General features: G+C 42.3%; 1 protein-coding gene across 2 annotated transcripts in view; it reads left to right on the top strand.

Annotated features, from left to right (window-relative positions):
• Positions 1-7,741: 7,741 nt before the first annotated feature.
• sertad2b (SERTA domain containing 2b) overlaps positions 7,742-18,657 on the top strand; it is a 135,226-nt gene continuing 124,310 nt past the window's right edge. For both annotated transcript variants that reach the window (XM_034184665.1, XM_034184664.1), the window contains exon 1: positions 7,742-7,880. The gene's annotated coding sequence lies outside the window, so the exon portion shown is untranslated. The remainder of the gene's footprint in view (positions 7,881-18,657) is intronic.

An 18,657-nucleotide genomic window follows, 5' to 3' on the forward strand; every position in this document is an offset into this window, starting at 1 on the left:
TCTGCAGCCATCCAACTGTACAATTCTGGACTTTAAATCATACATGCATCGTATAGTAGAGTCTCTTCACGTATAGTGTCTATATCCCTCATAGATTTTTTACTAATTGTATTTTATTCTACTTTTAAGTTTTGTTGCATTTTGCTATTATTCAAGATGTTATTCTTCAGTGTATTTTTTATCTTGTTTTTAATTTTTCCATCTGGAACCCTTAAAGTTTCCTTCGGGATAATTAATAAAATGTTATCTTATATAAATATATGATATCTGTCATAAATCTCCTCAGAAATCTCAGTAACAGTTATTTATTAATAAATCAGTCTTCCAGGAAACGTGGCCAAATAATTGTGAGGCACCCTAGAATTTTAATTAAAAAGGATTTTTTTTTTCAATATCTTATAGCTTCAACCCATCAATCATTTGTGACTATGACATGAAAAGACACAATATGATTGTTAAAGGTCTCAACTTATCTTTTGACGTTGGATTAATTTATAATTTAAAGACAGCCCAAACAAATACTGTATCCGAACACAAAAGACATGTTTCTATGAACATGTGATTTATCTATCAAAGTGATCAAACCAACACTAAGAACTGCATACCAGATGGGGGAGGTGATGGTCTAGTGGTTAAGGCATTGGGCTTGAGACCAGAAGATCCTCGGTTCAAATCCCAGCCTGACTGGAAAATCACTAAGGGCCCTTGGGCAAGGTCCTTAATCCCCTATTGCTCCCGGTGTGTAGTTAGCATCGGGGTGAATGTGAGGCATTATTTGTAAAGCGCTTTGAGCGTCTGATGCAGATGGAAAAGCACTATATAAATGCAGTCCATTTACCATTTACAAGCATGCCTTCTTGTTTTATTTACTCAGTTTTTTTTTTTTATAAACAGTTTTAATTTAATGAGGTAATGTTCTTGTGACTCTAGTACCTAATTAGTTTAGTGAGAGGTCCACATTGTGTCATTCGCAACACAAACTTTAACTCTACATTTTGTCTATTGTCGTGGACAATAATTTTATTACACTGGTATCATTGCATAACTTGCATGTTTGTCACTTTAATAAAGTCTTCACGTATATCTAAATTGGGATTTATTGGGTCTGTGTCTCACCTCTGACAACAACAGATAAATTAACGTCCAATATAGTCAAAGAAAGATTAAAAGCTGTACTGCCCCATCTGTCACAGAGGCAGGTTCAGCATCTGGGGCATAAACTAACTAAAAATTTAAAGATGTAAACCTGTAATAATTACACTGTACTTACATCTCCAACTGCTGTATTTGATTATTTCACTTCTTGCAAAAACAAGTTATGGTAGCCAAAGAAAACAGAGTACAGGACATGCTGGAGGACTATACTGCCCAGCTGGTTTGGGAACACCTCGGGATCTCCAGGAAGAGGTAGAGGACTTGACCAAGGATAGGGAAGTGTGGGATGAGCTTCTTAGTCTGCTGCCAACACGACCCGGACAAATGGCAGAAAATTAAATGGATGAATAAAATGTGACTTTTCAATATGATGGATTCCACAGTAAAGGATCTATTCTCACTTAACGGCATAAGACTGAATTCATGACACAACTGTTTATCAAACTAATACATATAAATCAACAAAAGAGGTTTTCATCAAGAATGCAAATATGACCAAAAATATGTTTTTTTTTTCTCTCAAGACACGTGTCCAGTGAGCGGCGCAGGACTATATGACAAGGCAACAGTGCAACAAATATGCCACTTTCAGTCACATATCAGCAGAAATACTCTGTAACAAATGCCGTTTGGTCAGTTATCATGGCACTTTTTTCTCTTTTTAAAAATAGTATGTTTATCTCCTTAATTTTAGCCATTTCACACTCCTGTTATAATGCAGTGATTGTAGTGCAGTGGTAAAGTTTCTGTCTGGTGATCAGAGCTTTGGTAAATTGCAGGTTCTAATCCCGTGAGTGGCATTTATTTTTAATTAACCAGGGTTATTTAACTGCAGGGTTCTGTGTTGTGTCTCCTTTTATTTATTATTAATATCAACCCAGTGATGTTCACTAATTATACAGCTGTTTTTTTTATTTTTCTCCACATCAGCGGCATGATGTGGTGCACCATGTCCCAGCTGCTCGCACAACACCATCGCAGTGGATTTGTTCACGCCTGCCCGTCGGCTCGATGTTTTTGTGGTTCGCTCATACGAGCTGTTCCGCCGTGATTCGCCCTGATTTATACTTATTCGTACTATGTGTGAAGGGGTCCTTAACTGATGTGCAGCGAGGCTTTAAACCGAAACAGAACCTGGCCAGAGGCCCTTGATTAATTTAACATGACTCTTTGAGAAAACTGGAATACAGGTTCTATTAAAACAATCTGTATTCTGTCTTTTCAAAATGTGGTTTGTGCTTTTCTTGTTGTTTTTCTTGTTGATGTTCTAAATGAGTTAATAATTTCTTGACAGGCTCCCACGACATGATTTGTACACTTCTTGCGGGATCATCAACACTAAGGCCGTCATATCGAGGATGAGCATGAACTGTAGAACCATTAAAAACATTATGTCAGTGATGATGGGGAAAAAACCTACAACTGAGCTGCTGAAGCGCTGGATCGTAATGCCAACCTGTACCGGCATATCTGAAAACCTCTTTTGGTTTTAATGACATTTCTGCCTTGTTTATTTTGGCAAAGAACTGTTTGGTGTTGGAGGAGGAGTAACAGGAAGACAGGGGACAGGAAGGAGAGGAAAAGTAGTAGCCAGTAAGCCAGTAGCAAACAGTATTTCTGGTATTTATATTTGTATTTACATTTTACAAATTCCTTTTTTATGTCTTTTGATACTCTGTATGTTTCTTACCCTGTGTGCTGCTGTATACTGCTGCTGGAACCTCAATTTCCCTGAGAGAGTCTTCCCGAGGGATTAATAAAGTTCTATTTTATATAATCTGTAATTAAGATCTAAAAAGTTAATTTTATAGTTCAGATTAATTGATGTTGCATTATGGGGAATCTGATGACCACTTGATTTCTTTGACATTTTTAGAGAACAAAAAGTTGTAATAACAGTCTGTTTATTGCAGTTGAAATCCAAACTGTTTACAGTTTACTGTGGGGAAAAAAAAAGTATTTCTGTGCTTTCATGATGGAGTTGTTCAGAGTTGGACCTGAAAAGAACAACTCATTTAACACAGACAATAATCACGCAGGAGACACTGAATTTCTTTTCCTGATCAGGAGAGAGCAAACGAGTGTGACCCCTCGCCAACAACCCTCTTGTCCGCTCTGAAAGGCCCCGCCCATCTGCCTCCCATATTTATTTAGAATAAAGTTACATACAAGCATATGGAAGGACAAAATACCAAAACACCTTAGCGACACAAAGTCTGGTCTCACATTGATATGAAATTGTTATGGCTTTAAGCCTCCAGTCTCATGAAGTAAACAGCGTAACCCTGAACTAATACACAGGTCACACCGCGACTGTTAATTACAACGTGCATCTGTGCTCAGCAAAAACATGATCTCAGCAAAACAGTCTGCCCTCTGACTGAGTCAAAGATCATCTTGTGAGCAGTTTAATGATTACTTAAACAGTTCAGTGAATATAGTGAATAGATATGTATCAATCAATCAATGTAGTGAATATAACTACTTTTGCAATTCAGTGATTAACAACGAAAGCAATATTAATGAAACATTATATAAATGTGTAGATGGAGAATGAGATCAAAGACAGCAAATCAAAGTAAAGACATTAATAATTGATAATATATTGAAAATTCCTGACACTTCATCATTAGACATTTAATGATGCAGGCTAATATTTTTATTACATTGGTAAGAGGACTCTCAGCTTCTGGGTAAAGGTAATGGGGATGGTGGGGGTGAGACATATTTTGGTGTAATGACAATGAATTAAAGTGTGAACAAAATATGTGTTCAGTCTCTTGCTGTTGTGGAGGCTTAGCATGAAGAATGACATCTAATTACTAAACCTTTAGACCAGCCAATCCAAAACTTAAGAACACAGGGACCCCCTTTGAAACCTGAAAATCATCTGGGTCCCACCCAAAACATTTAATCAAATTCTGATCAACACATGAGACAAAGATGAAGTAATTCCATATATATAATGTATTACTAGGTGAGATAAATAAAGATAACACATGGCTTTGTTTTGCTACTTCTAATTACATTCTAAAAAAATCCCAATATTTGTAGATAAGTTTCAACATATTACAAAGTTTAAAACCAGACTTTTTTTTAAATGATAATTTTTCATAACCTCTCATGACCCCCCACCTGCAGGTGGCCCCCACGTTGGGAACCATTGCTTTAAACCATATAAAAAACACATCAATCCTATCAGTGAATACACAGAAATAATGTGCAAACAATGTAAAACTGTGTTTTGATAATCGACTGTATGACATCTTGTTAAATTTTTGAGTTGTGTTTCCTGAAAGTTCTACGCCATCAAGCGGTAATTGTGAAAAATGCACCAAAGTTTGATCTCGCTGTAGGTTCAAGGAACACGAGTAAAGATGTAATGTGATAATATCAACAACAATATATGTTCTAAGTCAAAGAGACACACGTTATAAAGAAAACTCTTCGCATCTTTAATTTGAATCATTTTCTCTCTCTTTGATCAAAAGCGTTGTGCACTGAAAAGGGCTGCGTGCGCTGCGTGACTTCAGTGGGCACCGTGAACGCTATTGGCTGACGGTGAAGTGTGGGCGGGACACGACGCTGTGACTCAGCTCTGAGTCACCGCACGACCTGTCTGTCACACCACATCCCGCTGCGTTCAGGTACCGCGGGAATAAATACACTTCGTTGACACGTCACGAAAATCACCTGAAACAAAACAAAGTCACACAATAAAGGAACTTTTCTCATCTTATTTAATTTCTTTTGATATTTAAAAGAACACAAAATAGTTCTCACAGACTTTGTCTGGAATAAACATGCCTTATATTGAAGAGTTCTGATGCAAAACCCAGTAAGTCCTTTATTTTTTTTTCAAATGGAGAAATATGGAGATTTAAAGGAAACCCTATGCGGAAATGGACAGACTTTCATCAATAACATGAAAACAGTTTGTTCAAATTCTTTCATATTTTGCACACTGATGGTCCTCTTGACAGCCAAGTACATGTTGGCATCAACTAAACATTTATGGTTTTGGAGATACTGGGTTTTGCATCTGAACTCTTCAGTCATGCACACACGAGTGGAAAGATTAAATCTATACTTTTGTCTCCTATGTGTCTTGTGGCAAACTGTGTCTGAACGGTTTCCTTTTAACGAAAATCCTTCTCTGTTCCATGATGCAACGTGGAACACACAAAGCTGCACTTTGCACAGTTTCTCCAATCACACAGAAGCTAATAACTTCTTCAGAGTTGTCTGTGTGTCTTGGTGGCTTCCCTCATGAGTCTCTTTTGCACGGTCACTCATATTTTCAGAACTGCCTACTCCAGACAGATTTACCACACAGTACTATAAAATAAATAAATAAATAAATAAAAAAGTCACATCAGCTGCTCGCTTGTGTTCACTCAGCAGATCCCAGGTGGATCTGCATGTTGATTTGGCACAAGTTTTACACCAGATGCTCTTCCTGAGGCAACTCCACATTACATGGAGGAATATGGCAGGGGTGGGGTTTGAACTGGGAACCTTCCACACTGAAATAAAGCGCACTAACCACTTGTCCACCACCCCAGCCATTTGCCGCACAGTACTGTTTGGATTTCTTCAAGATTGACGTGCGTAAAGTCCAAGATATATTTAGTGACTTGGAAATGCTTATGTATCCATCTCCTCAAAAGAAAACTTGTAAAAGCAATCTTTTGTACTGAAAATGATCCCAACATTTACTTTTTCAAATTACTTATGGATTCTGAAAATTGGGACATTATGTATACAATTGGTTGTACTTCCTAAATGGTTAAATCGGCTTTTTACCTATTGCAGCTTCAAACTCCAGTTGCTTGGGGTTTGCTACAGGAGATCTGGAGATGTACAATGGGATGCCACACCAGATGTTCTTCTTGACACAACTCCAGTTGTGCATAATGTGGAGCTCCTGGTGTTCCTAAGCGGTCTCTGAGGTAGGAAGTAATCAGGACCTGCTCTGTTTAACTTCTGAGATCTAACAGGATCAGATGTGCACAGAGTGCACCATGATGAAAGAAACATTTTTCGTTAAGCTACTTGAATTACTGGCTTGTTCTCTGGGACATCCAGACAATTTGTGGGATCCTCCAGAAATTGCTGGACATCATAGCCAGCCTACACAGAGTTACTGTGAGTGGAGTGGTAGCAGAAACAAACAAACAAAAAATTCCATTGGAAACTGGGGTACATCAGGGATGTGTTCTGGATCCTTTATTGTTCAGTGTTTGCATGGACTGGGTGTTAGGAAAGTTTGTGGAAACCAGCCACTTAGGAGTTTTTGTTAGCAAGGAAAGGATTAGTGACCCTAACTGATTATAGCACTTGAGAAGCCAAGTGACAGGTCTAAGTGACTGGGTTTGTGATCGTCCTGAATCAGGACTAAGATCTAGGCTTTTAATGACTTCCTGGACTCAGGTGTCAGAAGTGTATCTGTATGTGGTGAAAGTGTTGGACTTGTTGAAACATTCACTTATCTCGGCAGTGACATACATGTCTCTGGGTCCTCGGCCTTTCAGATTGAGGGATGCTTGGGAAGAGTTTATGGAGTTATGAGGTCGCTAGACAAAGGTGTGTGGCGATGCTGATGCCTTTGCAGGACAATGAAGGCCCAAGTTTTTAGCATCCTGGTGCTTCCTGTCTTACTGTATGGTTTTGAGACTTGGATGCTAACCAGTGACATAAGGTGGTGATTGGATGTTATTGGCAATAGGTGGAGGATCCTTGGCTACTGCTGGACTGAATTTCTGTCAAACGAGCAGGTACTTGGACCCGGGACGGTTCTGTGGTGTGGTGGATGTCAGATGTGACCTGACATTTCTCTTGAACTGAAGCTGTCTACAAGCATATGTTGATTATTTAATTTAATCTCCATTGTGATGGTGTTCAGAGGCACAATTCCAAAAATTGTGTCGCTGTCCAATTATTTATGGATGTAACTTTGTTATGTGTGTCTGTGTGCATGTAGTAGATTCAAAGATTCAAGATTCAAGATTCAAAGAAATTTATTGTCATATGCACAGTACAGAAGAACATCTTCCCTGCACAATGAAATGTGGCTACTGCATTTAACCCAATCCTATTTGCCAGTAGGAGCAGAAGTCGCCATTAGGCGCCCGGGGACCAGCTCCAGATGTACATCCCTGCCTTGGTCAACAGCAGGGCTGAGCAAACCAACACCAATGTAGATATAATTATAATATAGCTATAATTAGGATACTCATGACTGTGACAGAATCTGTCTGCCTGTTGGTATTTCCTGAAGGATACAATAGAAAAGTCATCATGGTGACCATGGATTTTTTTTTTTAGTTCCAACGTGAAGTTTTATTAGAATCATGTAACCTATTTAAATTGTAGCTAAAAAGTCTCAGAGCTAAGGTGAGCTGTAATTATAACGTTTACCTGTTGCAAGCGCCGGGCTGTGCCGACTTTTTCGTGTGGTATTTGCCCACTCAGCAGCAGAGGCAGAGTTCTCTGTATTCCCCACGGCCCGTGAACGCATCACCAGGCAGCCTTGTTCTTTACGTGACTTCGCGTTTGTCTGTGACGTTGGACGCCGGAGTCTTAACGCCGTCCGTCACTCAATTTTTAGGTAAGACAACCCGCAAAGTAGCGGTTTAAACTGTGGTAATAACACCGTCAAAGCCAATTCTTTAGTACTTTTTTACTTTATTACAGCAGCGTTCTGGAAGGACCTGTCATAAAGGGTGAGTGTCTGAAACTCAACTTTTCGGTGTATGGCTGCATACTGATTTTAAGTTGTGCTTTTTTCCTGCATGAATTTGTCCCATGTTCACACACAAAAAAAAAAAAAAAATCTTGGTATGGTAGATATTCTATCTATATATCTGTGCTATCTCTTCAACTTTAAAAAAATGAGTAGACTGCTCGTGTTGTTGCTTTTATGAGCGAAAAAGCGCGGCACGGAAATCCCGTTAACGCACCACGGTATTGGCTGTGAAGACAGCTGCCGCCAAACTCCGCAGAAAAAACCTGACTTTTAAGCGTCTCTTCCTCCCGCTTAACGTCGATATCGGACAGAACACAATTTAATATTGCTTGAAGCCGATCCTCACATCGGCGTTGTTTGGACAGGTGAAATATAGCACAATTCGGTGAAATGTTAGTTTAAGAACTAGTGCCTGTTGTATGGATGTTCTGCTGACAGACTGAGGCTCCAACATGAAACACTTAGAAAAAGTTGAAATTATGTGAACATGTTACGTGTGCCGATTTTTAATATGAATTATAGTTCACCATTTATCTGTGTTCTGGTTTGTGTTTAGTGGGAAGTGGCTACTCCGCAGTTATGCAAGATCAATAATTGGTCATATTTTTCATGAAGTTCAATTAGAGGACAAAATAATCTGTGGGGATGACAAACTTTGGTGTGATTTTTATTTTTATTTATTTTTTTAATTTTTTTTGACTGCTACCACCTGTATTATATAACCAGTCATTGCTGACTGACAGACATCCTGATTGCTGCAGGGATGCTCCAATGCTGCTGCTCAGCATCCAGTGCTGGATCCTTGTGTGTGTGTGTAAATACATTTTTCTATTAGGTAATCAATTCTCTAAATGTATTGAGTTCTACCAACCCCTTGAGTGCTTGGGTTTTCCTCATAAGTCGGAACCACCTGTTTTGGGTTGTGATCTCTCAAAGTTCAACACTTCCCACCTGCTGCATGGTTTGAATATTTCAAGAGTTCTTTTTTTTTTTTTTTGCTTCTGAACAAATCTTAGGGTCCCTTCACACATAACATGAAAGACAAAGAAACCGGGAGATAATCCACGTACCAAGCACGAAATGGGGAACCACAAAACATTCCACCTACTGTCGTGAGGGACGCATGGTTGCACAGGCATGCACGACACACCGGCGACGGTTTTGTGCACGCTCGTGCCTGTGCACAAACATAGTGCGAGCAGCTGGAACGTGTTGCACCACATCATGCCACTGATGTGGAGAAAAAGAAAAAAGAAAAAACAGTTGGAATGTGTGGAACCACATCGTGCGCCACTGTGGGGAAACAGAAAATAAAAAATACCTGCCACCCGCGGGATTCAAACCTGCAATTTACATACGCTCTGATTAATAGATGGAAACTTTACCACTGCACTACCATCGCTGTCCTATAACAGGAGGGTAAAATGCCTAAAATCAACAAGGAGATAAACATATTAAAAAAAGAGAAATTAGACAAAGAGGAAGTCTTTAATTTTCACCGTAATAACTGACAAAACAGCGTTTGTTATGGCGTATTTTTGGTGCTACGTGACTGAAAGTGGCGTATTTGTGGTACTGTTGGCTTGTAGTCCTGTGACGTGCTGGCTGTGGTCTCTGTGTTTGTAATGTGTGCACTGAGCTGTCATTTGCAACTGTCAGTGAGTCTCAGCGATCAGCTGAAAGACAGCCCGCTGTGCTGTGTGCACTCTGGCTGGCTGCTCCCCGTCTGTACATAAGTATCAGCATGTCATGCAAATGTGCTCCCCCAAGGTGTGGGGGAGATTCAAAACACACGCACCCACATGTTGGGGGGTGCAACACGTGCAATACACAGGCACAGCACATGTGTTGAGGGGGGAGCCGACATTCTGGCATGCCACATGTGTGTTGCTTGGCAACTCCACAGTTGTGGGAGCACTTAGACAAATTCCACAGCCAGCTTGAAAGTGGTCGCGTGCTCACTATTTTCATGCTATGGCCACACATTTTTAAAGTGTCCAGCGAGCAGTGTTGGATGTTCGTGTGTGTCACCTGGAATTTGGCCGACACCTGCTGCGAGAGGGTTTGAATGGGCTCTCACAGCCCACAGGCACTTCTGTCTTTCGTCCGCTGGTGTGTGCGAATAGCTGTAGCAACAGGCATACGAGACATTAGAGGCAGCTCCGATTTTTCAGGATTGGCATGCAATTCCTCCTTCGTGCGCTAGTCGGCTTCAATCGCGTTATGTGTGAAGTGGCCCTTCATTTCTATTAAAAACTGTGCAAGAATGACAGTCACAGATTTTCTGAGTAAATAAAGGTGAAGTGTCAAAGTGTCTGGCATTTTCTAGTTATCAGTGGAAGCCCTTAAAAATTTTAATTTACAGTGATGTAAATCAGAGAAAGTCAGGAACATTTTTCAAGTGGAGAAGCTGGAACCAAATATTTGTCATGTTTCCTTGATTAATTATTAAAAACTGTTATCTATCCACCCATTTACAAAAGCTGCACATTCTGGTTAAGGGTCATGGGGGGTGGGGGTGTTGGGGGGCTGGAGTCTGTCCCAGCAGTCATTTGGTGAGAGGCGGCCAGTCTGTTGCAGGACCTAAACACAACCAATTGACCATCAAAGTATTTGGCAGTAATTCTGATGGTTGATTGGCTGTTTCAGCTCAAAATTAAAGATTTGTTAGAGGTCAGACTTGCAGAAAACCTATTCAACTTTCCCATTAAAAAATAAGTGATGTTTGTTAACATAACAGTCATGTAAATCCCAAATAATCTATTGAGTGAATACAATTTGTACAACAGGACTTTTTTTTCCTTCTTTTTCCACTGATGTAATTATCATGTGACACCTGAGTTTTGTCTTATGATTTGTTTTAGGGGTCCCGTCCCTCAGGCTGTGAACCACTGGCTTGAGTTGAGAAGAAAAACTGTCACTAATTTCATATTGTTAAAGTATCTGATCAACACAAAGGATATCATGTTTTTGCCTCAGAGCTTCTTTGAGATAGTGGTTAGAAGAGAAAAGATGAAAACAAGATTAGGATGCAGGAATTAATTACTGCTTCCTTTATCTTGCAAAATAATTTCTTCACTCACAAACTCAATTGATTAACTTTTGTGCAACACATTTGTGACCTATCCACACATCAGATCTGGACAGAGTTGCAGATCTGGTTGGTTGGCACTTGGCCCTCAACAGAGTTTCACTCTGAGAGCTGAAGTAGTCAAAGCCATTTAAAGATGTCAATCGTGACTCACTTTTCTGCTGATTATATTTGCTACCGAACTATCGTCTGTTAATACGGGCAAGAAAAGAGAATCATCTGCCCTTTCACGCCGCAGTTTTTTTCCCCGTTCCTCATAATGTGCCTTTTCTGTGGGACAGAGCACAAAGGTTCTCTGGTGTGGATCGTTGTGCAGCTATGGGAAGAGTTCTTGGGGGGAAAAGTTCTCGTTCAGCTGCTAAAGTTCTCCTTGCAGAGAGCTGCGCATCAGTGCTGTAGGATAGGGGAGACCGGGGCTGGCTTCCCCCATCCTTGCAGCAAGCTGCGCGCTGTAAGGAAGTATATCTCCCTACTGTATGTAGTCACATCGGGGACACCGTGTGGGGGGCACATAATTGTTATTCACCTTATTTTGGAAGAGATTTACAATCAGCTGTTTTTCTGGTTTCACTCTAACTGGCGCTGCTAGTGCTAAAAAATACAAGTGTAATGCACGTGTAACCCAGACTGAACAAACTAAGTAGTAAATACATATATAAATAAAGCCGTACCTTGCAACACATCTGGATCCCGCTGATTTTACTTCTGCTTAAGCGGCACACAGTAATCACGGAGAATATCCTGCTGTCCACCACTGCCTTTTGCTTCACAGGACATTGTAACCTTACATATTTCAAAGTTCCACAAGCTCCACATGACCGTCATTAAACATCTAATTGCCATCGTCAACTTTGCATGTTTTTATTCTTTCATTTGACCAGCCACAGTTAATAAACCGGTAAACATAGACGTCATTAACAGCTAGTATTGCCAACTGCTTTAAAGTCCGAGTTCATACCACAGCTGTCCCGTTGAGACTCCTAATGTGACATTGCTTCCTTTCCAAGCCTTCATGGTCACACTCTTGCAAAATCGGATAAATATGCGTGGCTTTCTTGTAGAAACATGAAAAAAAAAGTGACCGCCAAGCATTGTAAACAATTGGACCAGAATTTCATCTGACTGGGGGAAAAAAACCCAGATGTTGACAGAGCAATGCATTCTGGGTTGACTTTTCCTATATGCGGTAGCGAGAATTGGCTGCCATCAAATGGCCATATGGGCTACCTGTCATGACCGGCCCTGTTCCAGGCTTTGATCCCTTTTTTGCCCCTTTCTTTGCGGCATCTTCTGTTCCCGCTTTGATTTATTAGTGGTTTATTTTCATCATGTGTTTCTGCTATGTTCTATTTTGCTTTGTCACTTTGTTTCTTTGCTACTTTTATACTTTAGCCGTTGTCCTGTTCCATCCTTGTTTTAGCCAGTTTGTGTTTTCATTGTTTACCACTTGTTTATTTTGTTCTTCTCATTTGTTATATTATCTGTTGTGCTTTAGTGTCAGGTTTTGTTGATCTCAGTCTCTGTTTTATTTTGTAATTTGTTTAACCACTGTTTTCTTAGTCAGTCCAGTTTAGTTTTATCTTTGTGTCTTCTTTTAGTTCTCATGTTCATGTCTGGTTTGCTATTGTGTTATATTCTGCCCCTGATTCCCATTTTAGCTCTGTTCTGCTTTTGCCATTTGTTTACACTCCGCACCTCCCATCAAGTCTTTGCTCCTTGTCTCATGCCCAGTTATTTATGTTACTTCACTACACCTGCCCCATGTCTTTGTCTCCCACCTTGTTTGTGTCTGCTTTGTGTTTCCATTTACTCACACTCTTGCACCTGTTCCATTGTCTTTGTCTATTACATCATGCCACTGTGCTCACTCCCTTTAGTCACACTCTTGACTCCTGTTCACACATCTTTGTCTTTTCTTCTCTCCATCTTGTGCTCTCTTCCCTCACTGTCTTGCACAACATTGTGTCTTTGTTCATGAGCCACGCCCCCTTTCTGGAATCTTCCCTCCACACCTGCACCTTGTTTCCTAATTAGTCTGCACATGCACATTGTTCACAGCACCTGTTACTTAAGCCCTTAGAGTCTCACAGCACACTGCCAGATTGTTGTCTTGTACACTTTCCAGCGCCCATCACAGTCCCGTTTTTGTCTTGTCGTGTACTGAACTTTGCTCTGTTACCTCGACCATGCCTTTTGCCTCATCCCAGATGTCGGTGTTTGCTCGTGCCTCTGACCCCTGCTTGTTTTTGACTGCGCCTCAGCCTGATCCTGTTTGTACCTCTGCCACGCTGACTGACCAAATGTGTACCGAACCCTTGCCTGAAATAAAGACCACGTTTTCTCGTTCACCTAAGTCAAGTCTGGGAGTCTGTATTGCGGGTCCAGCCACCCCGGGTGACGGGCTCCCGCCCGTCCTGACAGTACAATCTGTCAAGACATGGACTCCGCAGACTCCACTCCTGTCATGGAAATTGCTGCTCTACTCCCAGATATTGAGGTGATTAAGAGGATTTTTTTCTGACCTCTCATTTTTTTTTTGTCTGTTTTCGAGACTGTTATGCTCCAAGAGAAAAGTTTGATTTTCTTGATCAGGCCTGGAATCTTGTGAATTCAAACCCCTGGCTATTTGACTATTTCCCAGAGCTTCTGAGCCTGGATGATGTTTTTTGTGAGCAAAAGCGGCCAGAGTGGATGAATCACCCGGAGGCCTTCCTGCCATCTGAGGACGATGAGTCAGACTGGACAGATGTTGACGAGGAAGAAGATTCTGAGTCAGAGAAGTAGCATTACAGAGCACGGCTACATATTTATTTAAAATACAAGACCTATTTTTTGAATTTCAGGACTGTCAAAGTCAGCGGAGTAAATGGCGGATTTTCTCGGCACTTGACCAGATTTTCCTAGCTGAGCCTGAATTGTTAACCACTTTCCCCGAACTGATTAACATAAAAGCGCAGTTTAAGCAGGGTTTGGTTCCACCTTGTATTGAGGACCCAATTGACTTTTTGTTTGAATCAGATATCACTGCCGCCTGCAGCGAAGAACCTCGCATAATCACGCTTTCTGACGCAGCCATCACCCCTCAGCATGCAGCAACACAGAAACCAGCTACTTACCTCCTGCCTCCAGGTCCAGAAATGCAGCCACTGAGGCCAGTCTCACTCCAGACCCCTCCCAAGCCTGCTCCACGGAGAAAACGAGTGATTTACACCGATCCGGATCCTGTAGAGCCGCTCGTCTCGGGCGCAAGCACGTCAGCGCGCCCAGCCCAGGAGGCTCCAGTCCCGGCACCACGCAGACTCCTTGCGCCCACTCCACCAACACCTGCTTCAGCGATGGCTGCGTTGAGGACCACTAAGGCTCTGTTTTTGCCCGTCCACTCTCTGGTGGCCACATCCACTGGTCCTTCAGGGCAGTCCTTGTCCATGCCACCGCCAGTAGAGCCTTCGGGAACATGCTCGTCACCTCCAGTGATCTTCTCCGGGAGGGCCTCAACACCTTCTCCTGTGGTGATCTCCAGTTCCTCGGCTGCACCCGCCAGCTCCGCTTCAGCGCACACAGCGGCAGCTACGCTAGTGGCGCCGCCCGGAACGGCATCGTTAACGTCACCTGGCTGGGTTCTCGCAGCAGAACCAGCTGTTTCCGTCTGGGCGCACACCATGTCACTTTCATCCACCGAATCATCTGCAGCCTACCCGGCCTCTTTGCTGCCTGAAGCCGCGTCTGCATCCGTGCGCCTCATGGCAGCCTTGCCAGTGACGTCACTCAGATCAGCTGCTTCAACGACGCCGGCTGAGTTGATCCCGGCATGCTCCACGTCACCTGTCACAGCTCTCTCTCTGCGGTATCAGCTGATTCTGTCTCGGCGCACTCTACGTCACGTCATCTTCATCATCTACTGAATCATCCACAGCCCAGTCTGCCTCTCTGTCACCTGCAGCTGAATCTGCTTCCGTGTGTGATGCGGTCGAACTGCTGGTGACGTTACGCAAAGCTGCCGCTTCTGTCACACCGGTCGTGTGTTTACCGGGCTGCTCCGCCTCTCTGTCGCCTGCTGTCGACTCAGCTTCCATGTGCTCCACTGCAGATTCACCCTCAGTGGCCCCTGAAGAGGTTTTCACGTGCCCGGCAACATGGCCGGCAGCGGTACCTGAGAGTGTGTTTCACGTGCACACGCAGCCGATCAGGGCAGCCGGTCCAGAGGACCTCCTTGGCGCGCCAGCGTTCACCTCAAGGTCGACCTCTGAGAATGAAAACTGTGGGACAGTTAGTGTTTTTTTGCTTTTCATCTGGTTAATGCTGATCTGTTTTCATGCCAGTGAATCTGTTATAAATTACTTGAAGGCATCATGTCAAAATATGACATGGTTATTTAGTGCGGCAATTGAACATCTGTTAAGGACGTTATGTCTGAAACTAAGCAGAGTTTCTTGCAAAATTGTTGAAAATATGTTAAATTTACCACATCGAGTTCTGAAATATGTCTCATACAAGCCACTGCTGAAATTCATGATTTTCATATGTTTAATGCTGGGCTACATACTTATGTCAGTGTCTGATTCCTCCCTGGAGAATGTCTGTAATTTTGGAGAATTTAACTTCACTCACGCAGGTGCTGAGTCCTTTCGTTCATCCTCGGATCATATTCCCGATCACGTTTTGACTTTATCTGGAGGAGTCAGCTGTTTATTGGGTAATTTGAAGGAATAGTTTTTCAGTGGTAGCTCACTGTCAGATGAGGTTTCTTTGCATTACCTGTGTTCCATGTCATGCAAATGGGTGCGATACTTATGTAGTTTTTGCGTCATACCAATCTACACCTCCCATATACTTCCTGTGGCTTCTCACCTTGGTGCTATAGTAAAATTATGTACATCTCTGCTGAGTCCATACTCTTTTGATTGGCTTCAATGCAGACATTGGAAGTTGGACCATTTATACGGTTTAACCTCTTATGGGGGTTATGGATTAGCCTGGCCTTTGCTTTTTCCCCTGTTTCACTGTTTCCTCCATTTAAGGAGTATCCCCTTTAGGCGGTTGGTTCCCTTTATAGGGGGTCCCAAATGTTTTGACCGTCGTTCTAGCTTGATTGATGCCGCTGACTCCACCCCTAAGCCCAATGCCCCCCATAGTCAGATCCCTGATTCTATTATGCGCTGTGATAAACCACATGGTCGCCCCCCGGACCCTGTCTTAGGTCGGTCCCGTGACATTTTCATGCACCGGGTCCCATCATATGGCCGACCTCCTACTGCGGTTTTTCACCCTGTTTTCCGCCCACTGGTTCCCTGGCCTGTTTTTGATCGTGTTCTCAGTCTTCCTTGGGGTCTCCAGCCTTTTGGGCCTGGTGGAGTGCCCCCTGTCTCTGGGTTCCCTCCGTCCTGGGTCCCCCGGCCTCCCGCCCGTTGTCGGGTTGGGTCTGTGGTTCTCTGGGGACCGCCGGTGGCGGTCCGTTGGGGGGAGGTACTGTCATGACCAGCCCTGTTCCAGGCTTTGATCCCTTTTTTGCCCGTTTCTTTGCAGCATCTTCTGTTCCCGCTTTGATTTATTAGTGGTTTATTTTCATCATGTGTTTCTGCTATGTTCTATTTTGCTTTGTCACTTTGTTTCTTTGCTACTTTTATACTTTAGCCGTTGTCCTGTTCCATCCTTGTTTTAGCCAGTTTGTGTTTTCATTGTTTACCACTTGTTTATTTTGTTCTTCTCATTTGTTATATTATCTGTTGTGCTTTAGTGTCAGGTTTTGTTGATCTCAGTCTCTGTTTTATTTTGTAATTTGTTTAACCACTCTGTTTTCTTAGTCAGTCCAGTTTAGTTTTATCTTTGTGTCTTCTTTCAGTTCTCATGTTAATGTCTGGTTTGCTATTGTGTTATATTCTGCCCCTGATTCCCATTTTAGCTCTGTTCTGCTTTTGCCATTTGTTTACACTCCGCACCTCCCATCAAGTCTTTGCTCCTTGTCTCATGCCCAGTTATTTATGTTACTTCACTACACCTGCCCCATGTCTTTGTCTCCCACCTTGTTTATGTCTGCTTTGTGTTTCCATTTACTCACACTCTTGCACCTGTTCCATTGTCTTTGTCTATTACATCATGCCACTGTGCTTACTCCCTTTAGTCACACTCTTGACTCCTGTTCACACATCTTTGTCTTTTCTTCTCTCCACCTTGTGCTCTCTTCCCTCACTGTCTTGCACAACATTGTGTCTTTGTTCATGAGCCACGCCCGCTTTCTGGAATCTTCCCTCCACACCTGCACCTTGTTTCCTAATTAGACTGCACATGCACATTGTTCACAGCACCTGTTACTTAAGCCCTTAGAGTCTCACAGCACACTGCCAGATTGTTGTCTTGTACACTTTCCAGCGCCCATCACATTCCTGTTTTTGTCTTGCCGTGTACTGAACTTTGCTCTGTTACCTCGGCCATGCCTTTTGCCTCATCCCAGATGTCGGTGTTTGCTCGTGCCTCTGACCCCTGCTTGTTTTTGACTGCGCCTCAGCCTGATCCTGTTTGTACCTCTGCCACGCTGACTGACCAAATGTGTACCGAACCCTTGCCTGAAATAAAGACCAGGTTTTCTCGTTCACCTAAGTCAAGTCTGGGAGTCTGTATTGCGGGTCCAGCCACCCCAGGTGACGGGCTCCCGCCCGTCCTGACACTACCAGAAGTTTGTTGCTAGGATTTTACAAGTACCCAGTTGTCTAATTTATCAGATAATCCAGATTAACCCTCTGGGGTCGACGCCGTCGTATATGGCGGCTAAGACCAAGCTTTACTAAATTTTAAATAACTTTTGAATAATATGAGATAGAAACTTACTTTTTTTTTTTTTGCTGAAAAGTTAACTTTGCGGACTTTTGAGCCAGCCATCGGCCATCTTTGTACTCCTCATAGAAGCTGTGTGATGATGTGCGCAATGTGAGTGTCCAATCGGAATTGGTTCACCGTCACATGGTTTTCCAAAATCCAATCGTAGGGCAGATTTACCTCACGTGAAAAGCCAAAGATCGTTTTCAGGAGTGATATGTTACTTGTTAGCCTGTTTGAATAGCCCCCTGGGTGCTCCAATGAGTACATACTATTAGTACATACTTAGTGTGCCCTGTGCCATTATGCACAGTGATCAGTGAAAGCAGGAGCACACAGAGAGCCTCTGATGACAATCTCACGTGCTCAAAGAGTGTGTAACTATCAGGATTGCTCCACTAGTTTGCATGTGAATGTTACTGGATAACTCTGTTGCTTTCTCTGCGTAAAGCACTGTTTGCCATATCAATGGACAACAAAACGCATAGACCATTTTGTATATATTGTTCAAAATGTGCATTTGTGTTTATTGTTTGAACCTTATTGTTGTACAGTCTTTCACACAAGACCTCAAATTACCTTTTAGAAAGTGTTAAAACAGTTGTTTATTATAGTTTGCTGTGTGTTTTGAATAAATGTGTGTGGAAAATTATTTTTCGCTTTATTTTTTCCTCACCTATTTTTGATTGTAAACCTTTATTACACTTATAAAACACAACAAAAACATATATATTCTGAAAGCACAGGTTGTCCTGAAAACAAAGAGACATAAAACTTGATTGTGGGATGCAGGGAGAGCTGTTAACAGCAATAATAAAACATTTATGCCAGGCGAGTGAACTGTCCAAAAAAT

The sequence above is a fragment of the Thalassophryne amazonica genome, chromosome 13 (genome assembly GCF_902500255.1).
Source record: "Thalassophryne amazonica chromosome 13, fThaAma1.1, whole genome shotgun sequence".
Classification (NCBI taxonomy): domain Eukaryota; kingdom Metazoa; phylum Chordata; class Actinopteri; order Batrachoidiformes; family Batrachoididae; genus Thalassophryne; species Thalassophryne amazonica.